Source organism: Bos grunniens, chromosome 8 (assembly GCF_055505025.1).
Source record: "Bos grunniens cultivar Pamir isolate PY7600 chromosome 8, Bosgru_T2T1.0, whole genome shotgun sequence".
In the NCBI taxonomy this organism is placed as follows: Eukaryota; Metazoa; Chordata; class Mammalia; order Artiodactyla; family Bovidae; genus Bos; species Bos grunniens.
The window spans coordinates 35,577,918-35,605,529 of record NC_141172.1 but is presented as its reverse complement, the minus strand read 5'-3'; the positions used below and the strand labels follow the sequence as shown (position 1 = coordinate 35,605,529).

The following is a 27,612-nucleotide window of genomic DNA, read 5'->3' as shown; positions in this document are numbered from 1 at the left end:
TATTATAGACACTCTTATAATTTCTTCAGAAAAATGAATTCCTGGGGTCCCTGATAGTCATAAGCTCTCAGTTCCTCCTCTCCTCAGTCCCAGTGAAGGTCTACATAGTTTCAGGACAATTGTAAAAACCCTGAGAGAAAGGAATGCTCGTTGCCGCTTGGCCAATGGCCATCCAGATAGATGCTACATATGTAAGTGTGATTTATTAAAATGATTGAGTCAGAATCTTGTTTTGGTCTGTTTGTTTGCCACTGTGGCTAGGCTGGGAATCTAGAAAGCATATTCTTTCCCCTGCACTCTCCCTCCACCTCAGGAAAAAGAGAGCAGCATTATTTGTAAAGACTCTGGAAAGTGGTTAAGTGCTAAGTTCCAGGGCCTCAGAAGCCCTTAGTACAGAGCAAATGATCATCAAAGGAACATGTGAATTTTTACATTGGCCCCAACAGTCTCAGGCCAGGACTGTCTCCAATATCTTGGGACATAGAAGCCTCTGAGACTCTTCTACAACAATGTAATTCAGAGGGAGAGATATTTGAAAATAAGATGCGTCTGAAGTTTGAAAGGGAATTCCCTGGAATTTGAAAAATAAAGAACTGTGAAATATCCCACTCTGCTATGAACAAAATCCATGGCTTTAACACTAGCCTCAAGGATGGCAGTGAATAAGTGAAAACGTGCCCAGTGCTGTTCCATATACTGCTGTGCAGTTACACCAAATTCTGTTTGTGTGAAACTTCCAGTTAAATCCACACACTCTTCCCCAGTAGAATAGATCACCTGGATATCATCCCATCCCACAATACTCAGGGAATGTCCTGCCAGCACCACCCTCTTCCTGACATTCTGGTGACTAGGATTAATCACCTCTGCTGTGGAACACATGGAATAACAAAGGCTAAAAGGTTATCAAAGTGAGCCATGTTTCTGAGCTGATTGTCAGTGCTTTGAGTTGGGAGTGGGGGTGTGGGGATAGGCTGATAAGGGAGCCTGCTACATTAAACCGGGAAGGGCAGATGCCACCATGATTGTTAGAGATCAAAGTAGTCTCAGTCACCCCACTCTTGATAAAGTGGGTTTTGTTTTATTTTGTTTTGAAAGAGAAAGCTCAAAAAAAAGAAGAAAAGATATTGTGTATTTTTAGTGCAAAAGAGTGGAATGACCTGTTTGCCATGAATGGAGGCATCCTTAATCTCCTTTCGAAGGCACATGGAGGGTTTCTGGAAGTTGAAGGACTTCCTAACCTTGTGAACACAAGTTTGTATATCTTTGTCAGAAAAGTATAAATAAACTTAAGACACAAAAAGTTTGAGAACCACTGGGGTAGGGCAGGGGAGAAACAACTATGTCTCCAGGGTCCATGTCCGTGGCTTCAAAGCCTGTATTAGTCCTGTACTAGTCCATGGGGTTTTGAACGCTCATGTAGCAGTTGAACAGGTAGTCTCATTCCTCCTCAGGTTGATTTCACATTCCTTCCACTGAGGCGTTCATAAGCCTATGTTGAATATTTCTACATTAAAGTGTATTTGATTTACAATATTGTGGGTTTCAGGTGTACACAGTAATGATTCACACTTTTTAAACATTGTACTCCATTTGTAGTTATTATAAAATATTGGCTATATTTCCAGTGGTGTATAATATTTCCTTGTAGCTTATTTATTTTTTACATACTAGTTTCACCTCTTTATCCCCTTTTTTGCCCCCTCCCCCTAGTCCCCTCACCTTTGGTAACCAATAGTTTGTTCTCTCTGTGAGTCTATCTCCGTTTTGTTACATTCAGTAGTTTTATTTTATAGAGTCCACATATAAGTTACAATATACAGTATTTGTATTTCTCTGTCTGGCTTACTTCACTTAGCATAATACCTTGTAAGTCCACCCATGTTGCTACAAATGGCAAAATTTCATTCTTTTTTATGACTGAATAGTATCCCATTGTATGTATGTACCACATCTTCTTTATCCATTCATCTGTTGAAGGACACTTAGGTTGCTTCTGTTTGAAGCTTTAAATTAATTTTTGATCATATATTCAAATAAAATGCATTAATTCAACTTAGAAAAGGAAAACCCCCCACAAATACATATATATGTACTGTTCATGGACATATGATTGGCTTTAAAGCCAACAAAAGGATAGCTTTTTAATGTGCTTCCACTTTATATAATATGTGCCAGAGGATACTTACTGTATAGAAAAAAAAAAACAATTTTTTTTTATAAAATGAGACAGTTGGCCAAAAAAGTCATATGCTTTTGTTCCCATGGAAAGATGAGCTCAAATAGGATCTTTGCCTTGGTCAAATGTCAAGAACATCCAACTCATTGACATCACTATCACTTAGCCTTAATTGGATGTTAGTAATGGATCACTGGGAGTTGGGAGGTCTGAGAATAATGGTGAACCATCTTCACTCTAATGTGGGATTAAAATTTTTCAGCAAAGGAACTATAAAATAAGCAGGCAAAAAAAAAAAAAAATCCATTGAAGACATTCTTTTTCTAGAGTTTAAAAGGGTAAAGGGATTTTTCTCAGCCATTACATCCTTTACTCCTTCTTCCCACTTGTTCAATGGAAGTAAACAGAACCATTAGTTTTTTAAGCCTTACTATGAACTGAAAATCACAGTCACCAAGTATGGGAAAGTTTACGATATCATTAGCTCTGGACACATGAGCGGAGAATGTTCTTCCTTTCTGCACAGAACGGTTGATTACAGAAGGGAATCTAATGTAACTCACTAGTAGCCAAATTATATAATTTAAGGCAGAAATGTTTTCTTTAGGAAGTCTTACTTTTGTTGCAAACAGAGACACAAAAATTCAATAAGGAACAAATGTCCAGTGGCTTTGGGGTATGTAATCTTTCAAGGCTGGCAGATTTGCTTGTGCTTGAAGACCAACCTAATGGAAATAAAGGTCAATTTTCTCAGATAGTTATAATTAATGGAGAGCAGTGATTGTCTTAGATCACATGGAAATAGTAGGGCTCTGCAAGGTTTCCTTTTATTCCATGTCACTTCATCTCTCTATGTGGACAATGTGTGTAAGCAGTGTTTCTGTCCATGACATTGATTCATTTAGAGACAAACTAAACATTTTTGGAAATGAGTTCATTTAGTCTAGTCCTTCCCTAATGGCTCAGATAGTAAAGAGTCTGCCCACAGTGCAGGAGACCCGGGTTTGATCTCTGGGTCAGAAAGATCCCCTGGAAAAGGAAATGGCAACCCACTCCAGTGTTCTTGCCTGGAGAATCCCATGGACCGAGCAGCCTGGTGGGCTACAGTCCATGGGGTCACAAAGAGTTGGACACTACTGAGCAACTAACACACACACACAAGTAAATTCCAACTATATCTTGTGTGAAATAATACAACATTCAGTAGCTCTGCCAGTGAGCTTTTCTCTCTGATGAATAGTTACATGTTTATTGTTACTTGAAGTAATTGGGTGAAGCTTATACAGACAGAAGAAGAACAAGTAAAGAGGATGGATTTATAATTTAGCATTATAAACTCATTACTAGGCTAAAGCAGATACTAATGTAACTCATTTATAAGCCCAATGATACGACTTAATGAGTGAAAATTTCAATATTCTTTTTCTCCCCTATCTGAAGTATGTGGAGTTTGGTAAAGGCCAAGTAATGTGGTTCAGTGGAAATAGTGTTGGATCGGAGCCCACGAGACTGGATTATCATCCCAATTCTGCCACTTGGTAGTTGAATGACCCTGAGAATTAATTGGATTTTGTTGGCTTCTGTTTGTCCATGACGAAAAGAGTTGGACTAGATGATCCCTAAAGTTTGTTCCAGCTATAAAATTCTAAGATTCTAATTAAAAGTAGCCAGTGAGATTTGCATGCGAGCAAATCACAGCAAGAAAATCGACATTCAGTTAGAGTCTCATTTGAAGATTACAGCATCAGAGAAGTTGTGCAGTAGCTAGTAGGATATTAATCCTTTGATTCTGAGTTCTTAGCAGTCAGAGTAAGCGTTAGATCAAAAGTTTAGCAAAATGGTGTTTATAATATTTATAGTTTAAAGTGACAGGAAACATCAACACATATATGTTGGACTATTCCTGGTTCTGCAGTGAGAAGTGATTAATTTATTCTTTAATTCCACATTATTCTTCTCCTATGAATTGCCTCAGAGCCTCTCATGCTCACCTGTCTCCTAGGTCAGACTTTGAGAGCCTGAGACAGGGATTCTTGCCAAGTAATTTATGATGGGAGTACTTTTGGGTAAAATCTATAATGGAGTGAAGGAAGCAAAATAACAAAAACAGAAAAAAGCAGGTCTGGTTTGTGAAGATCCCAGGCTGACCCATATTCTAATCAAGATTTTTAAATATAATTTAAATATATTTACATATTAAAGTCAATGCTCTCTATCAGTTCCTAAACTATCCTTTCCAAGAAGAATATTCAACCTTCTGATTTCAAATCCTAGAGTACTTCCTAGTAGCTACTAGGGTTAGATTCAAGCCTGGAAGAAAGAGAGGCACCTCGTGCTTCCTCTGCTGCTAATTAAACTCTGGCAAGAAATGTGAGCTTCCTCAAGCTGATTACAAGACCCCACTTTGTACATATGAAGGAATAGATAGTAACCAGACACTTTTAATTAAGCTAAGAATGATTTGAGGTTTAAAGCTAAAGCCTTTACATAATAATACACTGAAAATGGGCTTTTGGGGAGGAGTATCTAAACTCAGTTTGCCCATTGAAGAATGAAGTTTATAAAAATTCAAAACAGGGAAAATGTGACTCACAACTACTAAAATGTTTCACGGTTTTAGGGCTGTGAGAAGGAGACCAGGTATCTCTTAGGTAGAAGTATCTCAGTGCTATTCTGTGTACTAGCATCTTGGCACCATCTGGAGTAAGATTGTCCCACCATCTGGAGTAAGATTGTCCCACAATCTTACTGACTCAAAAACATAAATTGTCAGCATGCCAGAAGTGAGTATAGATCTCAGGAACAGAAACACTGAATAAGCTCCCACAGCCAATGTAAAAGACCAGAATATCTGTTCATTTCTATGCACTGAAAGCCATCAGTGACAGGGCTGGAGGCCCCAGGACTGTACTTCTCTTTTTCTATAACATCAAGAAGCAGTGTGATAATCACAACTTTGCTTTGTGAGTCTAGAAGCAAAGCAAAGGCACTGTAAAAAGCAGCTCTAGCTGACTTTCTTGATGCCCTGACCCATGACCCCAAGGCTCACCTCTGAACGTGCCCTGTCCTCATGGTGAATAGTTTCAGGTATACCATGGATAACTCCCCACTTTAAATGCCTGCTTCTCTGCTTGACGGCTTCTTTCATGCTTGGGAGTTTGCTCAGCCACAAGCTAGAGCAGCACAAAAGTGACAAGGAGTTAATGCTGCCCTAGGGACAGCCTTCAGCAGAGACTGAAAGGGAATCCAGGGATAACGTCCTGGGCTTTCTGTTCTACTGTAGCTCAGTTCTGAGGGATACTCTGTACAGTTTCTCATAAGGTCCCCAGCAAGATTTGAAGCCTGTTATCCACACTGAACAGCAACAACATCTGATAACGTGCTTATTATTGTACTCTCGTTTTTTCTCCCCTATAAAGGTTCCCAGCTGAAATACATGTGACCCAGTTCAATTTGGATTTCAGATAATAGTGAGTGAATATACATACATATATGTATATATGTGTATGCACATTCACATATATGTGCATATGGTCTCTGTGGTGGTGGTGGTGGTGGTGGTTTGGTTAGTAAGTCGGGTCCGACTCTTGTGACCCCATGGACTGTAGCCTGCCAGGCTCCTCTGTCCATGGGATTCTCCAGGCAAGAATACTGGAGTGGGTTGCCATTTCCTTCTCCAGGGGATCTTCTTGACCCAAGAATCGAACCTGGGTTTCCTGCATTGCAGGCAGATTCTTTACCAACTGAGCTATGAGGGAAGCCCTATGATCTCTGTATGTGTGTCTATATTTATAAATCCAGACCCCTCTGTATCTATGTCTAGATATACATATAGATAGATATTTAACTATCTCTCTGTCTGTCTATACGGAGTTGGGGGGAAGAGAGCAGCAATGATAAAGCAGATGGGATAAAATGTTAACAATAGGTGAATCTAGGTGATGGATAATGAGTGTTCTTCATATATCTTGTAGATTTTCTTCAAGTTTGAAATTGCTTCCAAATACAAGTAGTAAGGAGTCTTCTAATGATTTAATAACCCCTGATCTATCCAGTTAGGTCTTTCATTTAGAAATGAGGAAATCAAGGCCCAGAATACTTGCTCAAGGACCAGTAGCCATGTTTGAAGGGTACTTAAAAGAATCTGCTTTAGTACTGTTAAAGAACAAAATTTAGCTGACTAAATTAGAAATTCTAATTCACTTTATTCAATGATTTATGAATCAGACAGCATGTCATCAAGCAAGTAGAAAGAGACTTCATAGAATTTTGCAAAATGGAAGGATTTTATCATCAGAAAGAAGGTGGGGCAAAGAAGTTAAAGAGTAGATTATTTCAATTAAGGTTACCTTTTTAAAAATAATTTATATTTTACTTATTTATTTTTGGCTGTGCTGCGTCTTTGCTGCTGCCTGGGCTTTTCTCTAGTTGTGGGGAGTGGGGGTTACTCTGTTGCGGTTCTCAGGCTTCTCACTGTGATGACCTCTCTTGTGGAGCCTGGGCTCCGGGGCATGTGGGCTTCAGTAGTTGTGAAGCCTGCGGCACACAGGGTAGGTAGTTGCAGGTGCCTGACTCTAGAGGACAGGTTCAACAGTTGTGGGCCATGGGCTTCATTGCTCCATGGCATGTGGGGTCTTCCCAGACCAAGGTTGAACCTGTGTCTCCTGCACTGAAAGGTTGCCTTTTTTACGGGAAAGGGAAGGGATCTTAGGCAGACTACCTCAGTAGTGTTGGTCCGGAAATTCCAGACTGATAGGTTAAAAATTCTACTCCTTAGAGAAACTGAAATTGCATTTAATTTAGGTATTATTAATAAATATTGCTGGGGCTTAGCATAAAGTGATTTGATTTGAGGCCTGTTGTTTGACAGTTTCCCCTCTTTTGATCAAATCAAGCTCTAACTCTAACTGAGAGATGGACCAAAATTAGAGGCATTTACTGCATTCTAGTTCTTGCAGCTTTTATTGTTCCTAGGTGTCCGTTTTTTGCTGAATCTGTGTGGTGTTCACAGGTCATGACTTCAGGCTCAAAATAATTTAGTTGATCATTCTCTTCATTCCATTTTTAAAGTTCCAGTCTTAGGTAGTCTTTTGCTTGGTGATTAGTGGCTGCAAACATGTATTTAAAGCATTTGAGAAAATTCAAGGCACCAGGGAGATTATCATTATAATTAGAAACAGGATCAGTTCAGTTGCTCAGTCATGTCTGACTCTTTGTGACCTCATGTACTGAAGCATGCCAGGTTTCCCTGTCCACCACCAACTCCAGGAGCTTTCTCAAACTCATGTCCATCGAGTCGGTGATGCCATCCAACCATCTCATCCTCTGTTGTCTCCTTCTCCTTCTGCCTTCAATCTTTCCCAGCATCAGGGTCTTTTCAAATGAGTCAGTTCTTCACATCAGGAGGCCAAAGTATTGGAGCTTCAGCTTCATCATCATTCCTTCCTATGATTATTCAGTATTCAGGACTGATTTCCTTTAGAATTGATTGGTTTGATCACCTTGCAGTCCAAGGGACTCTCAAGAGTCTTCTCCAACACCACAATTCAAAAGCATTAATTCTTCAGCACTCAGCCTTTTTTATGGTCCAGCTCTTACATCCGTACATGACTACTGGAAAAGCCATAGCTTTGATTATATGAACTTTTATCAGCAATGGGCTGTCTCTGCTTTTCAGTATGTTGTCTAGGTTGGTCATAGATTTTCTTCCAAGTGTCTTTTAATTTCATGGCTGCAGTCAACCATCTGCAGTGATTTTGGAGCCCAAGAAAATAAAGTCTGTCACTATTTCCATTGTTGCCCCATCTATTTGCCATGAAGTGATGGGACCAGATGCCATGATCTTAGTTTTTGAATGTTGAGTTTTAAGCCAGCTTTTTCACTCTCCTCTTTCACTTTCATCCAGAGGCTCTTCAGTTCTTCTTTGCTTTCTGCCATGAGGGTGGTGTCACCTGCATTTCTGAGGTTATTGACACTTATCCTGGCAATCTTGATTCCAGCTTGTGCTTCATCCAGCCTGGCATTTTGCATGATGTACTTTGCAAGGTGACAATATATAGCCTCGACATACTCCTTTCCCAGTTTGGAACTAGTCCATTGTTCCATGTCTTGTTCTAACTGTTGCTTCTTGACCTGCATACAGATTTCTTAGGAGGCAGGTAAGAAGGTCTGGTATTCTCATCTCTTTAAGAATTTTCCACAGTTTGTTGTGATCCACACAGTAGCGTAGTCAATAAAGCATAAGTGGATGCTTTTCTGGAACCCTCTCGTTTTTTGATGATCTAGTGCATGGTGGCAATTTGATCTCTGGTTCCTCTGCCTTTTCTAAAGTCAGCTTGGATATTTGGAAGTTCTCAGTTCACATACTGTTGAAGCCTCACTTGGAAAATTTTGAGCATTACTTTGTTAGGGCATGAGATGAGTGCAATTGTGAGGTAGTTTGAACATCCTTTGGCTTTGGAATGGAAACTTACCTTTTCCAGTCCTGTGGCCACTGTGGAGTTTTCCAAATTCGCTGGCATATTGAATGCAACACTTTAACAGCATCATCTTTTAGGATTTGAAATAGCTCAGCTGGAATTCCGTCACCTCCAGTAACTTTGTTCATAGTGATGCCTCCTAAGGCCCACTTGACTTCAGACTCCAGGATGTCTGGCTCTAGGTGAGTGATCACACCATCGTGGTTATCTGTGTCATTAAGATCTTTTCTGTATAGTTCTTCTGTGTATTCTTGCCACCTTTTCTTAATATCTTCAGGATAGTTTCAATGTTCGGAGTATACTTCAGAGTCATGATCCCTAAGAACCAGACCAACTAAAGAAAGGTTCCTTTGAACGAGTCACTCTTTTAAGCCAAGTTGGCCTGCTCAGTGATCTTGTATAACGGAGTTTCAATTTCCCCAGAAGTAGTAATCCAGATACAGCAAGTAGTGTGGGCCACAGCATAGATGATACCTCTTTGCCTAGCTAAATGATAATTCTGTTATCAAGAATAACTTTGGACAGAGAGTCTACGGATATATATTGGACAGCTATTGTTTAGCAGCAGACTCTTCAATACTTTAAAGAGTTAGGGAGAGATTCCTGATCACAGCTTCATTTGTACTCACTTCTGTTGAGGGAAGTAGAACTCTGCTAAATAAAGTGTATCCTTAGTTCTGAATGCTTCCTGGTATATCCTTCCTAACTCAACCATGCAAATTCAGGGGAATTGATCAATGAGCTATTTCAGTTTGTTTGTGGATAGTTAGGGGCACAGTTAGATAACCTAGAAAGCATTGCCCAGTTATGTGCCAGCTATCTAGGCTTCATAGACTCAAGGAGAATGATAAACACAACAAGCAAAGATTTATTCTTGTTGAGGTGCAAGTCACTTCTACAAAGTTGACACTGTTTATGCAATCATTTACAAGGATCATTGCATTCGCCTGTTCAAGCCAAGAGACAGTTAAATTTTTTCCTAGCCTGAAATAGAAAGTTTTTCTAAGTTCCAGAGGTTATACCCGCTTTGTGGTGACCTCTGATGTGTGGGTAATGGCATTGTCTCTCTAGGCCAATGCCAGAGTAAAGGAAATAAAAAAAGAGAAAAAAAAGGCTTTATGTTTAGTTAAAATAAGAAGTCTTGATTTGGCATCTTGGGTGGAAGTAGTCTGCATCTATGTCAGCTACTTCTCTTCATAGTCAATTTGGTTTAGAGGTCTTCATCTTATATGCAGTTTCCTTTTTCACTGGGAGACATGTGCTAAAGGTTTAAGTCCGTGAAGTTTGGCTGCCATCTGGGTAATGAAAAGAACTTGGTATAATTTCCTCTAAGGAGATTCAAGGGGAGTCTTGACTGCAGATGAAAAGGGTGGAAAGAAATTGGAAACATTAATTTGGAGAGTCAGATATTTGAGGAAAACTAGAAGAATTCAAGATCTAGTCCCCTTTACAGGTTTATAACAAGATCTCAGACAGTTAACAAGACTAGATTCTAGTAGCTACAAAGGTGAAAACATAATTTCCCCATGTACAATTACCCTTATTCTTTGCCAAAGATAACTACTGCTGCTGCTGCTAAGTCCCATCAGTTGTATGCAACTCTGTGCGACCCCATAGATGGCAGCCCACCAGGCTCCCCCATCCCTGGGATTCTCCAGGCAAGAATACTGGAGTGGCAAAAATAAACAAATGGGACCTAATTCAAATTCAAAGCTTCTGCACAACAAAGGAAACTTTAAGCAAGGTGAAAAGACAGCCTTCGGAATGGGAGAAAATAATAGCAAATGAAGCAACTGACAACTAATCTCAAAAATATATAAGCAACTCCTGCAGCTCAATTCCAGAAAAATAAACGACCCAATCAAAAAATGGGCCAAAGAACTAAATAGACATTTCTCCAAAGAAGACATACAGATGGCTAACGGACACATGAAAAGATGCTCAACATCACTCATTATCAGAGAAATGCAAATCAAAACCACAATGAGGTACCATTTCACGCCAGTCAGAATGGCTGCGATCCAAAAGTCTATAAGCATTAAATGCTGGAGAGGGTGTGGAGAAAAGGGAACCCTCTTACACTGTTGGTGGGAATGCAAACTAGTACAGCCACTATGGAGAATAGTGTGGAGATTCCTTTAAAAACTGCAAATAGAACTGCCTTATGACCCAGTAATCCCACTGCTGGACATACAAACCAGAATTGAAACAGACACGTGTACCCCAATGTTCATCACAGCACTGTTTATAATAGCCAGGACATGGAAGCAACCTAGATGTCCATCAGTAGACGAATGGATTATGGATAAGAAAGCTGTGGTACATATACACAATGGAGTATTACTCAGCCATTAAAAAGAATACATTTGAGGTGGATGGAACTGGAGCCTATTATACAGAGTGAAGTAAGCCAGAAAGAAAAACATCAATACAGTATACTAACGCATATATATGGAATTTAGAAAGATGGTAATGATAACCCTGTATGCGAGGCAGCAAAAGAGACACAGATGTATAGAACGATCTTTTGGACTCTGTGGGAGAGGGAGAGGGTGGGATGATTTGGGAGAATGGCATTGAAACATGTATAATATCATGTAAGAAACGAATCACCAGTCCAGGTTCGATACAGGATACAGGATGCTTGGGGCTGGTGCACTGGGATGACCCAGAGGGATGGGAAGGGAGGTGGGAGGGAGGTTCAGGATGGGGAACATGTGTACACTCGTGGCGGATTCATGTTGATATATGGCAAAACCAATACAATATTGTTAAGTAATTAGCCTCCAATTAAAATAAATAACTTAAAAAAAAAATACTGGAGCGGGGTGCCATTGCTTCTCTGAAAAGATAACTACAATAAAGTTAATTTGTTAACATTAAAACTTGGCCTAATTATTTATGTAAATGCAGAAAGAATAGTGATTGACTATATAAAACCTTTTAAGATTGCTTTGCTGGAACATTGTAAACAAGGTGCTGGATTCATTTTTTTCAAGGGGCTTTATTGGCTTCATAAAGTCAATTTTAGGTCCACAAAACTGTCTGGCTATATCTGAATATGCATATCTCTCTCCAATATGACTTTCCAGTCAGATCTTTGGTAACATATCCAATGTTTTTAGTTGTGTCTTATTACAAAGAGGGTATATTTTTACTGAATTTATACAAGTAATTATATTGCCATAAAAAAAGTACTCAAGAGTTCCCAAATTTTGGAGGAATTAGGTAGGAAGAAAAGCTAAATGTTTCATCTTTGTTTATAAAGGTATACTTTATTGAATTGACTTAAAATCATAGATAGCTTAAGATAAAAGATGTCTTTAAATCTGAAAAAACAATATTAAGGAGCCAGAAATGTTTCACATAAAAAATCATAAAAATTATAATCATCCTCCTTAATTAATTCAGTCTCATTTTATTAACTTTTGTTCTATTGAATTCAGGTTTTCCATTAGATCTAGAAATTCTTATCCACTTCAGTTTTATGATCAAAAACGTATATTGTTAATTTTTTTCCTGTGAGTCTCCTTGAAGATGAAGCACTGTTCTCAGAACCCTTTTGCAAAAGATCTGAGGGAAATAATAGCTGTCTATAAATGACAGAAAGACTTTTAAAAATGTCCATTGTTAAAGAGTTGATGAGAGTTCATTGTAATGAAATTGACAAAATTTGGTTGTTTCTGTGATGTACAACATTTTAAAATAACTGGAATTATGACAATAACATCATAGTAGGGCATATCAAACTTTAGGACTTTCAGGAACACACACACACACACATATATATATATACACAAATAATATATTAAGAAGGCTTAGTATTACTTTTTATTTGACAGTGCTTTCCATGTAGTTTAATATATTAAATCAGCCTAGTTTAACATCTTTGTTTTTATGAAGATGTAGAACAAAATCTTTTGAGATGTTCGAGGGACCATCTGGAAAATCCTGGTAGTTTGAGCTCAGAAAGACTTCATTTAGAATTTGATTTGTGGAAGTTTGTAAATATTATTAAAAGATCAAAAAAATCACAGCAAATAGAATCACAAAGAATTATAAAATCATACTTATCTTTTGATCAAAGTGACAGTAAAATATTTCAAAGGCAAATACTAAAGGTTACTTAATTATGAGAAAAACTAGCCAAAGACCAGATGAAGCTCAGGAAATTATTTTGTAAAACACAAAGTCTTTGCTTTCTAGGCAGATATTACTTAAAAGGGAAAGAGAAAACTTTTACAATAGCCTTTTATCAAGAGCAGACCAATAGTACAAAAAACTATGTCCTTTAGCAGATGAAAGAATATAATTTTGTATAAGTACATTACTGATATTAAAGCTTACTTGAAACACTTTTTAAATATAAATTCAATCTTAGCCATCTTGATTACGCAAGGTAAAATTTTCCTTGGCTTTCTTTCTTCCCAACTTCATATTTAATTTGGCTTTCATTCTCTCCTTTTCCACTTAGAAATAACTTTTTCTTTTTTTTTCACTTTGGTAAAATTTACCTTCTTTTACCCCCAACATATATTTAAATATCTTATACTTTTTATTTTAGCCAAATTCCCACATCCTACTTTCTTTGCAAATGGAATTGTTTTCCTTATTTATAATAATTTTAATTTCATGTATATACACATTAACTTTATATATATATATACACAATTATATATATTTATACCTAATTAATATATATAAGTTAGAATTTTTAACCCTTAAAACCTTAATTTCTAAGGTAACATACATGAGCAATTGTGAATTATATCAGCATTCTTTAGATTTGCAAATTTATGGATTCATTTCTTAATTTCTAAAAATACTTGTTTCTTCATGGAACAGTCTTTCAATGAAGTACTAGATACGTTTACTAATATATCCAAAATATCTTTCATTTCTTTGTCATAAGAAACCAAAAGTAGATAAACCTACATTTAATAAGTGTTTTACTATTTCATCTTATTTGGAAATAACCTAGATTTTCAATATATTTCCATCATTAACTTAGCTTAGTAAAACTCCAAAGTTTCAAGTTACCTGAAAGATTTTGAAAGCTATTTCTTAGTACACATAACATAAAATATAATTACTGCTAAGATGTTTATAAATTCCTAACCATTTATATCTGTCTAAATAACTTATTCCCAACAATTGTGTTTAGATGACCCATGAAAACTTCACGATCCATTAGGCAATATCAGCCATAATTATAAGTTACTATTTTGCTGAGAAATTTTGCAAAAGAGATAATATGAATTTGGCTATTAAACTTGGGTAGAATAAAAGTTATCTGCATTGTATTCAGTGTTTGTTGTAGTCAGTTTCTCAGTCATATCCAACTCTTTGCAACCCCTTTGCACCAGGTTTCCCTGTCCTGCACCATCTGCCAGAGTTTGCTCAAATTCATGTGTGTTGAGTTGATGGTGCCACCTAACCATCTCATCCTCTGTCACCCCCTTCTCCTGCCTTTAGTGTTTCCCAGCATCAAGGTCTTTCCCAGTAAGTCAGCACTTTGAATCAGGTGGTCCAAGTATTGGAGCTTCAGCATCAGTCCTTCCAATGAATATTCAGGATTGATTTCCTTTGGGATTGACTGGTTGATCTTCTTTCTGTCCAAGGGACTCTCAAGAGTCTTCTCCAGCACCACAGTTCAAAAGCATCAGTTCTTCAGCACTAAACCTTTTTTATGGTCCAGCTCTCACATCCACACATGACTACTGGAAAAACCATATCTTTGACTATACAAACTTGTGTCAGCAAAGGGCTGTCTCTGCCTTTCAGTATGCTGTCTAGGTTTGTCATAGCTTTTCTTCCAAGGAGCAAATCTTTTAATTTCGTGACTGCAGTCACCATCTGCCGTGATTTTGGAGCCCAAGAAAATAAAGTCTTGTCAGTGTTTCCACTGTTACCCCTCTTTTTGCCATGAAGTGATGGGACTGGATGCCATGATATTTTTGTATGTTGAGTTTTAAGCCAGCTTTTTCACTCTTCTCTTTTACCTTCATCTAGAGGCTCTTTAGTTACTCTTTGCTTTCTGCCATGAGGGTGATGTCATCTGCATATCTGAGGTTATTGATATTTTTCCTGGCAATCTTGATTCCAGCTTGAGCTTCATCCAGCCTGGCATTTCACATGATGTACTCTGCATATAAATTAAATAAGCAGGGTAACGGTATACAGCCTTGACATACTCCTTTCCCAATTTGGAACCGGTCCATTGTTCTATGTCCAGTTCTAACTGTTGCTTCTTGACCTGCATACAGGTTTCTCAGGAGGCAGGTAAGGTGGTCTGGTATCCCATCTCTAAGAATTTTCCACAGTTTGGTGTGATCCACACAAAGGCTTTAGAATAGTCAATGAAACAGAAGTAGTGTTTTTCTGGAATTCCCTTGCTTTTTCTATGATCCAACAGATGTTAGCAATTTGATTTCTGGTTTCTCTGCCTTTTCTAAATCCAGCTTGTACATCTGGAAGTTCTTGGTTCACATACTTTTGAAGCCTAGCTTGAAGGATTTTGTGCATTACTTTGCTAGTATGTGAAATGAGTGCAATTGTGCAGTAGTTTGAACATTCTTTGGCATTGTCCTTCTTTGGGATTGGAATGAAAACTGACTTTTCAGTGGAAATTCTAAAGACAGATCTATTTTAATTAAACAATGAATTTAAACTAGCTTTAATATAAAATGTTTTCCTTTATCATGTGAGCCTGAAAAACATTTAGGTTAGTTTCAGTTATATTTCTGAGAGTTTTTAGAATACTCAACATTTAATTTATACAAGTTCTTACTTTTTTCTAAGCCCATTTGAATAGAGCTGTTTTACAGATTGATTTTAGCAATACCATCTGAGCACAGAAATTAATTACACACCTACAACATACACATATAGACATACATGGACATAGGGAAGCAGAGACCTCATAGATTGTAGATTTTTCTAAAAATATCTGTGGAGAAGATCCATGATTTTTTTCATTCATTTAATTAAAATGACCTTTCCCCTTTTCAGCTTCCCTGGTGACTCAGATGGTAAAGCGTCTGCCTGCAATGCAGGAGACCCAGGTTCAATCCCTGCTTTGGGAAGATCCCCTGGAAAAGGAAATGGCAACCCAGTCCAGTACTCTTGCCTAGAAAATCCCATGGGTGGAGGAACCTGGTAGGCTACAGTCCATGGGGTTGCAAAGAGTCGGACAAGACTGAGTAACTTCTCTTCACTCCCCTTTTCATTCTTCTGATAAGAATTACCTCCTTGAAGTCTCTACTTTAAAGAGTTGGTCTAAATGAAAATTTACATCTCAATAGAACATCTCATTTTACATCTCAATAGAACAGGGAAAGAATGCAATTTCTTCCAAGAAGGGCTTTGGTTTCCAATATTTACAGCCTTTTGAGAGGAATAGAGGAGGTTTTGGAATTGGCAAAAAAGGATTGGTGGACTTTTTTTTTTTTTTATCACACCTCTGCTTTTATATAAAGATATGGATTATAAAACAAGGATAGCTGTTTTTAATTCCTCAAAGAATTGTGCTGCTGTCTAAATGATCTCAAAAGACTGATACACCCACTCATCTATATTGGATTGTTTTCCCTCCATCTGGGTACATTTCACAAGGCTTTTGAGACAATCTTTTTTCCAATGTCCCACTTGTTTACAATTGAGACATCTATCCCTTAATTATTATTATTATTAATGAAAAAAACCCTAGGAGGGTATAATAGGGGAGACCTAGGTGTTGTTTCAGGTGCCTTTTAGCTTTAAGTTTTCATAAGCCTTTTGCAACAGACCTTTCAATGAAGCTAGTTTGGAATCTTAAAACCTTTTAGAAGCTTCTGCATATCAACTAAAATAGGTAATACCTTCTATTTGATATGGGGACACTTACTTTTGAGTGTACTTCTTACTTTGATGAACAGTCTTGTCTAATTGTAACATTCCACATAATGGCTGGGCTTCCCTGGTGGCTCAGTTGGTAAAGAACCTGCCTGCATTGTAGGAGTCCTGGGTTCAATCCCTGGATCAGGAAGATGGAAAAGGAAATGGCAACCCACTCCAGTCTTCTTACCTAGGAAATCCCATGGACAGAGGAACCTGGTAGGCTATAGTCCATGGGGTCACAAAGAGTCAGACATGACTTAGCAACTAAATGACCTCCACATAATGGCCTTTGTAATTCTGTGTTGTCTTTAGTAAGATTTTGCCATTTTGTAGAAATCTACAGCTTCTAGGACTATAGGTCTTAGACATAAAATAGGCCGGTATACCATAGGGTGGTGTGCTCCACTCTTCTTATATAAAGAATCCCATGTCTTTTAGCTAGAGCTTGAATTTCTTAGAGCCAAACTAATACCTAAGGGGAATGTGCCTTTGGGTTGGGAATTATACTGTGTTCTACAGTAGACCTTGTTGAGTGAAAATTTCCTTGAAGTTGGCAAGCTCCCTATTGTCAATCTGACCATGTTGCAGGAAGGGCAAGTCCTTCCAGGGCCCAAGAGTGAGCTCTTTCTAACACTCAGATGATTGTCCCAGGAGACGCACATGCTGACAAAGCAAAAGTTTTATTGAGAAGGGGTGCCCAGACTGAGAGCAGTAGGTAATGGAACCCAGGAGAACTGCTCTGCCACATGGCTCACAGTTAGGTTTTATGCAAATGGGGTTAGTTTCCAGGTTGTCTCTGGCCAGTCATCTTGCTTGGCCCATGTTTTGTCTTACTCAGCCTCCTTGGTGGCATGCACATCTCTCAGTCAAGATGGATTCCAGTGAGAAGGATTCTGGGAGGTTGGTAGGACATAAAGACTGGTATCTCTTTCCTTCTTTTGGCCCCTCTCCAATTCTCCCAGTTACTTTTCTGTGGCAGCAGCATATTCTTTATTGATGCCTCTTGTTGCGTGCAAGTGGTTGTCATAGTGTCTGACTAAGGTTGGTGGTTTCGGCCGGTGGTTCCCTAACAATTATGACCAACTTATCCTATTAAGGGAGTCTTCCTAAGACAGCAAGAGCTCCAAAGCCTTTAAATTCTCTACTTGTGCCCACTAATTTTTGTGGCTTTCTGGCTTCTGAGCTGCCCATTAGCAATAGCCTAGACATGGTACAACTCAAGCTGAACCCATTCCCACTTCAAACCCTGTTTGGTATTTGACTTGAATCCAGTCTGATCCCAACTGGTAACCATCAACAATTCCTGTGGAACTCTGAACTGGGGAAAAGGGTTGAATCAACAGACCTCAGCAAATGGGGAACTATAGCCCCCAATAGCAGTTTCTGGTGTGGAATCTGGAAACAGTATCAAAGGTTGGGACTTCCCACTTAAAAACTTGGAAATTGCTATCTGAAAAGTTAGGGGCTTGATTCTACATAGAACCATCCACTGGCTTAATTAGGCTCTGGGCAGAACTGCCTACCGGCTCAAGCTGCCTAGCCCTGTAAAGAAAAGCCAGTTAGATGAAGGGCTGGATACAGAAAGAGTGGGGCTCATAACCAAGGAGAACTTAGTCATGGCCCTAGTAAACAGTGAGAAAGACAGTGAAGTGAGATGAGGGTTCATGGGATACCACCCGTTTCCCATTGTCTCTTAGTGTCATCAGAAATTCACTTTAGATCCCACCACTGACACCAAAATTGTTAAAACAAAAACTTCAATTGTGCAAACTTAAAGATCTAATTGATTCAACAATTCATGCATTGGGCAGCATCCTCTCTAGTAAGTAGAAAAGTGTTCCCAGTTGTACAAAAGGGAAGTTTTTTGTTGTTGTTGTTTTGTTTTTATAACCAGAAAGAGGGTGGACAAGAAAATTAAAGGCGTTGATTATTTCAGGTTATCTTCTTTTAGGGGAAGGCAGGGAATCTTAGGCAGATTACCTCACTAATGTTGATCAGGAATTTCCAGGCCAATTGATTTAAAATTTGATTCCTGAGAGAGGCTGAAACTGCAATCAGGTTAGGTGTTAAATCTTGGTGGGGTTTAGCATAGATGACTCCACTTTGGGCCTGTTATTTCTTTTTAACAGCATGAATATACCTTGCATTTCAAAATAAAGTACTTTAATTTTATATGGTATATAAGTCATAACATCCACAATGCTATTCCCCTTTATTCATGCAAATAACTAGAGTTAATTCTACATTTTTAAACATATTGAACTTTATTTTGTTCAAAACCTTTAGACCCATTTGGATCTTCCTTATATTTTTCACTTCAAAAAAATTTTTTTTCCCTATTTCTGTTTTGTACTGGTTATTTATTTTAGATAAATCAGAATTGTAATATAACCTTGCCTTAAGATATGTTATGTTCCCTGATAGACGATAAGGGAGGACAGGAATTCTCTGTCTTCTGCAGCTGTTTCAAGGAGTAGGTGAAGAGAGAGTGGAAATGGGTAGGGTGGTGCCAGCCTTCCACTCTTCTTCAGAGTTTCTGTCTATGCTAAAGAGATTTGCTTTCTTTCCTTTCTGTTTTCTGTTTGCTTTTTAAAAATAGCTTTGAAGGAATGGAAAATTTCTGTGGTAGCTGATAGCAAATACAGAAAGGCTCATTTGCATATAGATGTTTCAGCTTGCAACTGCATAATCCCCTGAGAGAGGCCTTGTTTAAATGGGCAGGCAGGCTGGCACAGGGCTGCTGGGTTCCTAATGAAAACTAAATTGAAACTTGGGAAACATTTGCCTTGGAGGTGGCCGGGCTTTTTAGAATATCAATTTAAATCTGAAAGACACAGGTAGGCCCCTGCAAAATTGCCCCTCACTCTTTAAAGCCCTAAGACAGAGGATAGAGAGAAAACAGAGAAAATAGCAAATGATGGGGTAAAACCAGAGTTAACCATGCATTTCTTAGAAATTCTGCCTGAAGATTTCAAATCAGTGAGCAGGTGGGAAAGTGGGAAAGAGCAGAGAGTATGGAGGCACGATCTATTCTGGAAAGGCCTTGGAAACAAAACGGCCTTCCTCCAGGTGTCTGGGTGAGCCAAGACTTTTGGGACAACTGGTAATTCATTTATAGGCTAAAGACTTTTCAGATTGATTGTTCCCCCTGAACTTGACTGTGGGCTAAGCAGATAAGAACAACTCTGAAAACAAGATAATATGGAAAGAAAAGAGATTACAAAAGGTCAAAAGATTAGCTGGGGGATAAATGGAAGTCAGAGGAAAATAAGGGAAAAGGTTAGAAACTGATACCAGCCAAGGAAGATAAATCAAGTAAGCAAGTAGAGGAAGTGGACATAGGAGAAAAATAAGAAATGAGATCAGGGGACTTGACCACAGGATAGGAGAGGAATACAAGGATGATTAAAAATAGAAATGCAAGAAAACAAAAGAACTGAGAATGTGGATTAAAGAAATAAAAGCATCAAACTGAATATCTCTGAGCTTCTGTGCCTGAATCTAGTGAGAACTGGATGTGTCACATTTTTTCTGTATTCCTTTCCCAGCAATAGTATTTCTTCCTTGCTACCCCAAACATTCTTTTATAATAATAAGATAATAACCCACTTTTCTAACATATGTGCGTGTATACAAGCACGCAGGTGCATGCAAGCTCACTAGATATAAAGCATATTTGTAATGAGGTACATCTTCCCCATGACAGAAAATGCATGCCACGTAATATAAATCCCTATTTGCTGCCCCTCAGCTGAATCTCAAAGAAAACATCTATTATTTCACCAAGGTCCAGTGAAGCAGATTATCTGCTGGGAATGAGAACTGTGAATTCTACCTAAGGTTGCTTACCGAGAATCACCTACCCATAAGGCTGCATCTGTTATGCATGAAGTAAAAGTGAGGAGGATACAACAAGTACAGCTTATTTATTCAGTAGCTACTCTGTCCCAGGCCATGTCCTCTAATGGGACAGAGTACTGTCACTGGGGTTAAGAGTTCATCCCTGTGCTCAAAAGATACATGATCTGTGGGACTTAAGTAGAAAAACATTTGATCTATCTTTCAATCCATTATTCATGGATGGGTCTAAGACTTTAAAAAAGAAAAATAAATAAGCAAAACTCAAACAAGTACAGAATCTAAGTATCTAAAGCTAAATGTACTGTGTACTAACTATATGTCATCTATTATGCTAGTGTTTATATTCAAATTTAATTCCCATAGCCAATATCTGAGCTAATTTTCTTAATTAAAGTATAGTTGATTTACAGTGTTTTAGGTGTACAGGAAAGAGCTTCGGTTATATATACATTTTTCAGATTATTTTCCATTATAGGTTATTACAAAATATTGAATATAATTCCCTATGCTATACAGTAGGTCTTTGTAGTTTATTGTGTGTGTGTGTGTATGTATATATTAGTCCCAAATTCCTAATTTATAGCCCCCACACTTCTCCTTTGGTAACCATAAGTTTGTTTTCTATGTCTGTGAGTCTGTTTCCGTTCTGTAAATGCATTCATTTGTATCATATTTTAGATTCTATGTGTAAGCAACATCACATATTTGTCTGACTTACTTCACTTGGTGTGATAATCTCTAGGTCCATCCGTGTTGCTGCAAGTCGTATTATTTCATTTTTTCACAGCCAAGTAATAATCCTCTGTGTGTGTGTGTGTGTGTGTGTGTGTGTGTTGTGTATGTGGTTGTATGTGGGAACATACACATCTTCTTTATCTGTTCATCTATCAATTAACATTTAGGTTGCTTCCAAGTCTGAGCTATTGTAAATAGTGATGTGATGAACATCGCATGTATCTTTTTTAATTAGACTTTTCATCTTTTCTGGATATATGCCCAGGAGTTGGATTGCTGGATCTTTATTTTTAGTTTTCTAAGGAACCTCCATACTATTCTCTATAGTGGCTGTAGCAGTATACATTCCCACTAACAGTGTAGGAGGGTTCCCTTTGTTCTACACATTCTCCAGCATTTATTATTACAGACTTTTGATGATGGCCATTCTGACTGGTGAAAAGTGGTACCTCATTGTAGTTTTGATTTGTATTTCTCTTATAACTAGCAGTGTTGAGCATCTTTTCACGTGACTTCCGTTTAGGTCTTCTGCCCATTTTTTGATCAGGTTGTTTGTTTTATTGATACTGAGCCCCCACAGCCAATTTTTGACGAAGTTATTTTTGTTAAACTCATTGTATATACAGATGAAAAAACTAGAACTTAAAAATATTAAGTAACTTTACAAAGTCATTTTTTTAAGTGACAAATCTGAGGCTAAACCAAAATATTTGATATGAAAACCCATATGTTTTAAAAATATAATAGATATTCTTCAGATTTCAGGGTAAATATCTTTAAAATGAAAACTAGTTGGTTCTTTATTATTTACCAAGGTCCTACTTCTAGGGAGAAATACTCACTTTTAGTTGTACTGACAACTTGAAATCCATATGAGCAATATCTACATCACATTCATAAAGTATTTTTTAAAAATAAATTTAATTGTGCAAGTTTATGGCTGTTGGTTGTAATACTGTTCAGAGAGTCAATTAGATTTTTCACTTGGGAGTTCTGGCAGAGAGTTGACAGAGAAAATCATTGTAATCAATATTGCAAGTTCAGTCTCTAACATCAAGCATTGTGTGATTGAATGGTGCATGGCTTCAGGATATTGTTAAAGGTTGTTTTGTTTTATTTTGTTTTTTACTTATAAAGATGTTATTTAAATGTAACAAAATATTCACATATTAGTTATACTTAAGAGATAAAAGGAAGCAAGGAAAACAGAGAGGACAGGAGGAAAGTAAATGAATCTTTTGGGGTTAGAGGCTCCTTACCTTCTGTTTTACTAGTTTACTTGGTGTGCTTTCATCTTGTCCCTCACCCCAAGTGACTCTAAGCCAAGGCCAGATTTCTCCTCTGGCCAGAATTGCTTTTTAAGTGTTTATAGCTAAATTATGCAATTAAAGGCAAGATAAAATTTATATAGAAAATTATATCCTCCAATAAAGAATGGATGCCAGCAGAAGAGAAACCCTTTCTCTTAGGCATTTTAATGACTGTTGGAATAAAATCACTCATTACTCTCAGGCACACTGCATTTTGGTTGACCTTGTGGAATGTCTGTTTGATGGTTTTCAAAATCACTTATCCATGCAGTTTTGGCATCTCTGTGCTGTGTTAGCAATCTCCCTTTTGTATTAGATTTTACTTCAGTCGTTTATGTAGGTTCTGAATTCCCCTTCTTATTTCCCATCAAAATTTGTACAAGTACAAAAGGGTAATTGCACGCTCTGAAATAATCTCAATATTTGAAAATATTTAATCTAAATCATCAGTATACTTCTAGTAAAAGTGGAGAAGCTAAATATCAGTTACCTCCTTGAAGTTCCAGGACCAGTGAAACATTCTTTAATGTAATGATGAGATCCTTAAGAATTAAGTTTGGGAAACGTCTTAGTAAACCCATGGAATGTTTAATCATCACTAGATGTGTTTAGTTTGGATTTTGCTTCTACCTTCTTATCAATGATTAAAAATGGCATCAGTGTCTGCTCAGAGATAAAAATTCATATGTCTTTAGATTTTCTATCCTTTTAAGTTATATCACACTATTTAAATATTTATTAGGTGGTTGTTTACTCTTTGCCTAGTAATGTGCTTTGTATCCATGTACAATCTCATGTAATCCTCATAGAAAATCTATGTTGTTCTATTGCTGTCATGTCAGACTCTTTGTGACCTCATGAACTGCAGCACTCCAGGCTTTCCTGTCCTTCATTATCCCTCAGAGTTTGCTCACAGTCATGCCCATTGAGTTGGTGATGCCATCCAACCATCTCATCCTCTGTAACCCCTTTCTTCTCTTGCCCTCAATCTTTTATAGCATCAGAGTCTTTTCCAGTGTGTCAGCTCTTTGCATCAGGTGGCCAAATTTTTGGAGATTCAGCTTAAGCATCAGTCCTTCCAATTAATATTCAGGGTTGATTTCCTTTACGATTGACTGATTTGATCTTGCTGTCCAAGAGACTCTCAAGAGTCTTCTCTAGCACCACAATTTGAAAACATTAATTCTATGGTGCTATTCATTAATTCTGTTGGACCTTTTTTATGGTCCAATTCTTACATCCCTGGCTTCCCTTGTGGCTCAGATGGTAAAGAATCTGCCTGTGATGTGAGAGACCCAGGTTCTGTCTCTAGGTTTGGAAGATTCCCTGGAGAAGCGAATGGCAACCCACTCCAGTATTCTTGCCTGGAGAATTCCATGGACAGAGGAGTCTGGCAAGCTACAATCCATGGGGTTGCAAAGAGTCAGACATGACTGAGTGACTAACACACACACAACACACACTCATACCCATACTTGACTACTAGAAAATCCATAGAAGACCTTTGTCAACAAAGTGATGTCTCTGCTTTTTAATATGCTATCTAGATTTGTCATAGCTTTTCTTCCAAGGGGCACACGTCTTTTGATTTTGTAGCTGCAGTCACTGTCACAGTGATCTTAGAGCCTGATATTCCCATTTTATAGATACACATACAAAGAAATGAATTGCTTGCCTGAGACCCAATATCTAAGGAGTGGCATATTGGGATATGGATATAGGTCTGTCTGACTCTAAAGCTCTAAATCAGATCAGATCAGATCAGATTAGTCGCCCAGTCGTGTCTGACTCTGCGACCCCATGAATTGCAGCACGCCAGGGCTTCCTGTCCATCACCAAATCCCGGAGTTCACTCAGACTCATGTCCATCAACTCAGCGATACCATCCAGCCATCTCATCCTCTGTCGTCCCCTTCTCCTCCTGCCCCCAATCCCTCCCAGCATCAGAGTCTTTTCCAATGAGTCAATTCTTTGCATGAGGTGGCCAAAGTACTGGAGTTTCAGCTTCAGCATCATTCCTTCCAAAGAAATCCCAGGGCTGATCTCCTTCAGAATGGACTGGTTGGATCTCCTTGCAGTCCAAGGGACTCTCAAGAGTCTTCTACCACACCACAGTTCAAAAGCATCAATTCTTCGGCGCTCAGCCTTCTTCACAGTCCAACTCTCACATCCATACATGACCACAGGAAAACCCATAGCCTTGACTAGACGAACCTTTGTTGGCCAAGTAATGTCTCTGCTTTTGAATATGCTATCTAGGTTGGTCATAAGTTTCCTTCCAAGTAGTAAGCGTCTTTTAATTTCATGGCTGCAGTCACCATCTGTAGTGATTTTGGAGCCCAGAAAAATAAAGTCTGACACTGTTTCCACTGTTTCCCCATCTATTTCCCATGAAGTGGTGGGACGGGATGCCATAATCTTCGTTTTCTGAATGTTGAGCTTTAAGCCAACTTTTTCACTCTCCACTTTCACTTTCATCAAGAGGCTTTTGAGTTCCTCTTCACTTTCTGCCATAAGGGTGGTGTCATCTGCATATCTGAGGTTATTGATATTTCTCCCGGCAATCTTGATTCCAGCTTGTGTTTCTTCCAGTCCAGCATTTCTCATGATGTACTCTGCATATAAGTTAAATAAGCCGGGTGACAATATATAGCCTTGACGAACTCCTTTTCCTATTTGGAACCAGTCTGTTGTTCCATGTTCAGCTCTAACTGTTGCTTCCTGACCTGCATACAGATTTCTCAAGAGGCAGGTCAGGTGGTCTGGTATTCCCATCTCTTTTAGAATTTTCCACAGTTTATTGTGATCCACACAGTCAAAGGCTTTGGCATAGTCAATAAAGCAGAAATAGATGTTTTTCTGGAACTCTTTTGCTTTTTTGATGATCCAGAGGATGTTGGCAATTTGATCTCTGGTTTCTCTGCCTTTTCTAAAACCAGATTGAACATCAGGAAGTTCACGGTTCATGCATTGCTGAAGCCTGGCTTGGAGAATTTTGAGCATTACTTTACTAGTGTGTGAGATGAGTGCAATCGTGCGGTAGTTTGAGCATTCTTTGGCATTGCCTTTCTTTGGGATTGGAATGAAAACTGACCTTTTCTAGTCCTGTGGCCACTGCTGAGTTTTCCAAATTTGCTGGCATATTGAGTGAAACACTTTCACAGCATCATCTTTCAGGATTTGGAATAGTTCAACTGGAATTCCATCACCTCCACTAGCTTTGTTCGTAGTGATGCTTTCTAAGGCCCACTTGACTTCACATTCCAGGATGTCTGGCTCTAGGTCAGTGATCACATCATTGTGATTATCTGGGTCGTGAAGATCTTTTTTGTACAGTTCTTCTGTGTATTCTTGCCATCTCTTCTGCTTCTGTTAGGTCCATACCATTTCTGTCCTTTATCGAGCTCATCTTTGCATGAAATGTTCCTTTGGTATCTCTGATTTTCTTGAAGACATCCCTAGTCTTTCGCATTCTGTTGTTTTCCTCTATTTCTTTGCATTGATTTCTGAAGAAGGCTTTCTTATCTCTTCTTGCTATTCTTTGGAACTCTGCATTCAGATGTTTATATCTTTCCTTTTCTCCTTTGCTTTTCACTTCTCTTCTTTTCACAGCTATTTGTAAGGCCTCCCCAGACAGCCATTTTGCTTTTTTGCATTTCTTTTCTATGGGAATGGTCTTGATCCCTGTCTCCTGTACAATGTCACGAACCTCATTCCATAGTTCATCAGGCACTCTGTCTATCAGATCTAGGCCCTTAAATCTATTTCTCACTTCCACTGTATAATCATAAGGGATTTGATTTAGGTCATACCTGAATGGTCTAGTGGTTTTCCCTACTTTCTTCAATTTAAGTCTGAACTTGGCAATAAGGAGTTCATGGTCTGAGCTACAGTCAGCTCCCGGTCTTGTTTTTGCTGACTGTATAGAGCTTTTCCATCTTTGGCTGCAAAGAATATAATCAATCTGATTTCAGTGTTGACCATCTGGTGATGTCCATGTATAGAGTCTTCTCTTGTGTTGTTGGAAGAGGATGTTTGTTATGACCAGTGCATTTTCTTGGCAAAACTCTATCAGTCTTCACCCTGCTTCATTCTGTATTCCAAGGCCGAATTTGCCCGTTACTCTAGGTGTTTCTTGACTTCCTACTATACACTGCCTATTCAGGGTTACACCAGAAACCAGCCATGGACATCTGATATCATAGCATTCATTTTCTCTTACTTTTAATAAAAATGCTCATCTTTGCTTGATAATAAGAACCTAGTTCCAGGCCATGAGGTCTGGGTGGGATGGTCTCACTTCCTGATTCCTGGGGTAAGAACATGATGCAGGCCTGGCCAATCGGATTTTTGTGATCCTGGCCATTATGGTTGGACAGAGTGATACTTGGGGTCACTATGTTGGCAGAGACTGCCTGAGAAGAAGCCAAGATCCTAAGAAGTGAGAAATGGAAAAAGCCCCAAGTCTAGCAAAAATATTCGACCCCCTGCATCTAATCAGACCTTGGATCTTTTAACTTATCAGTGTAAAAGCCAACATATGTCTTGTTACTTTTGTTTTCCTTAAATCAACTTGAATTGGAGTTCATTTTCAATTGAAAAAGGCCTGATGAAGGAATACAGATAAACCTCCCTTGGCCATGAGACAGTACAGTCAGGGGCCACCAGGGAGCTCTCTGGAAGCTCTTCCTGTGGTCTCTCACAGTTGCTGACTCTGTCGAAGCACTGGTGGTGCCCCCTCTTTCAGTTGGTCTTACAATCAGTGGTGGTATTTTTAAAGTTTACACCATGCTGTTTTTTTGTTTTTTTTTTGTTTTCCTGTTGAAGTCCTTGAATAAATAATATCTTTCTTCCTTTGCCTGTTTTATTTTGTTCTCATTACTGACAACTGGAATCAGCAATTCAGATGGAGTCCAGGTCAAGAAGGTTTATAATGATCACACCTAGGTTTATAATAATCACATCTAGAAGTTTGATAATGAGTAGCCAGGGAAGATATTTTTTTAAGCATTTTGTTATAATTTCATGAAACAACCCATAAATTTCTGAAAGTAAGAATCATTGGATAATTAGCAGGTTATACTGTTACTTTAAAATTTTTTAATTCAAGTGACCAAAAAATTCATGTTGTATTTTTGAAAGGCAAAGATTTGCTTTCGAGGTCCAAATT

The 27,612-nt window shown here is 38.3% G+C and overlaps 1 long non-coding RNA gene across 1 annotated transcript in view; it reads left to right on the top strand.

The window, feature by feature from the left end:
* Positions 1–27,612, top strand: part of LOC147366908 (uncharacterized) — a 1,139,839-nt gene that overhangs the window by 592,305 nt on the left and 519,922 nt on the right. The window lies entirely within an intron of this gene.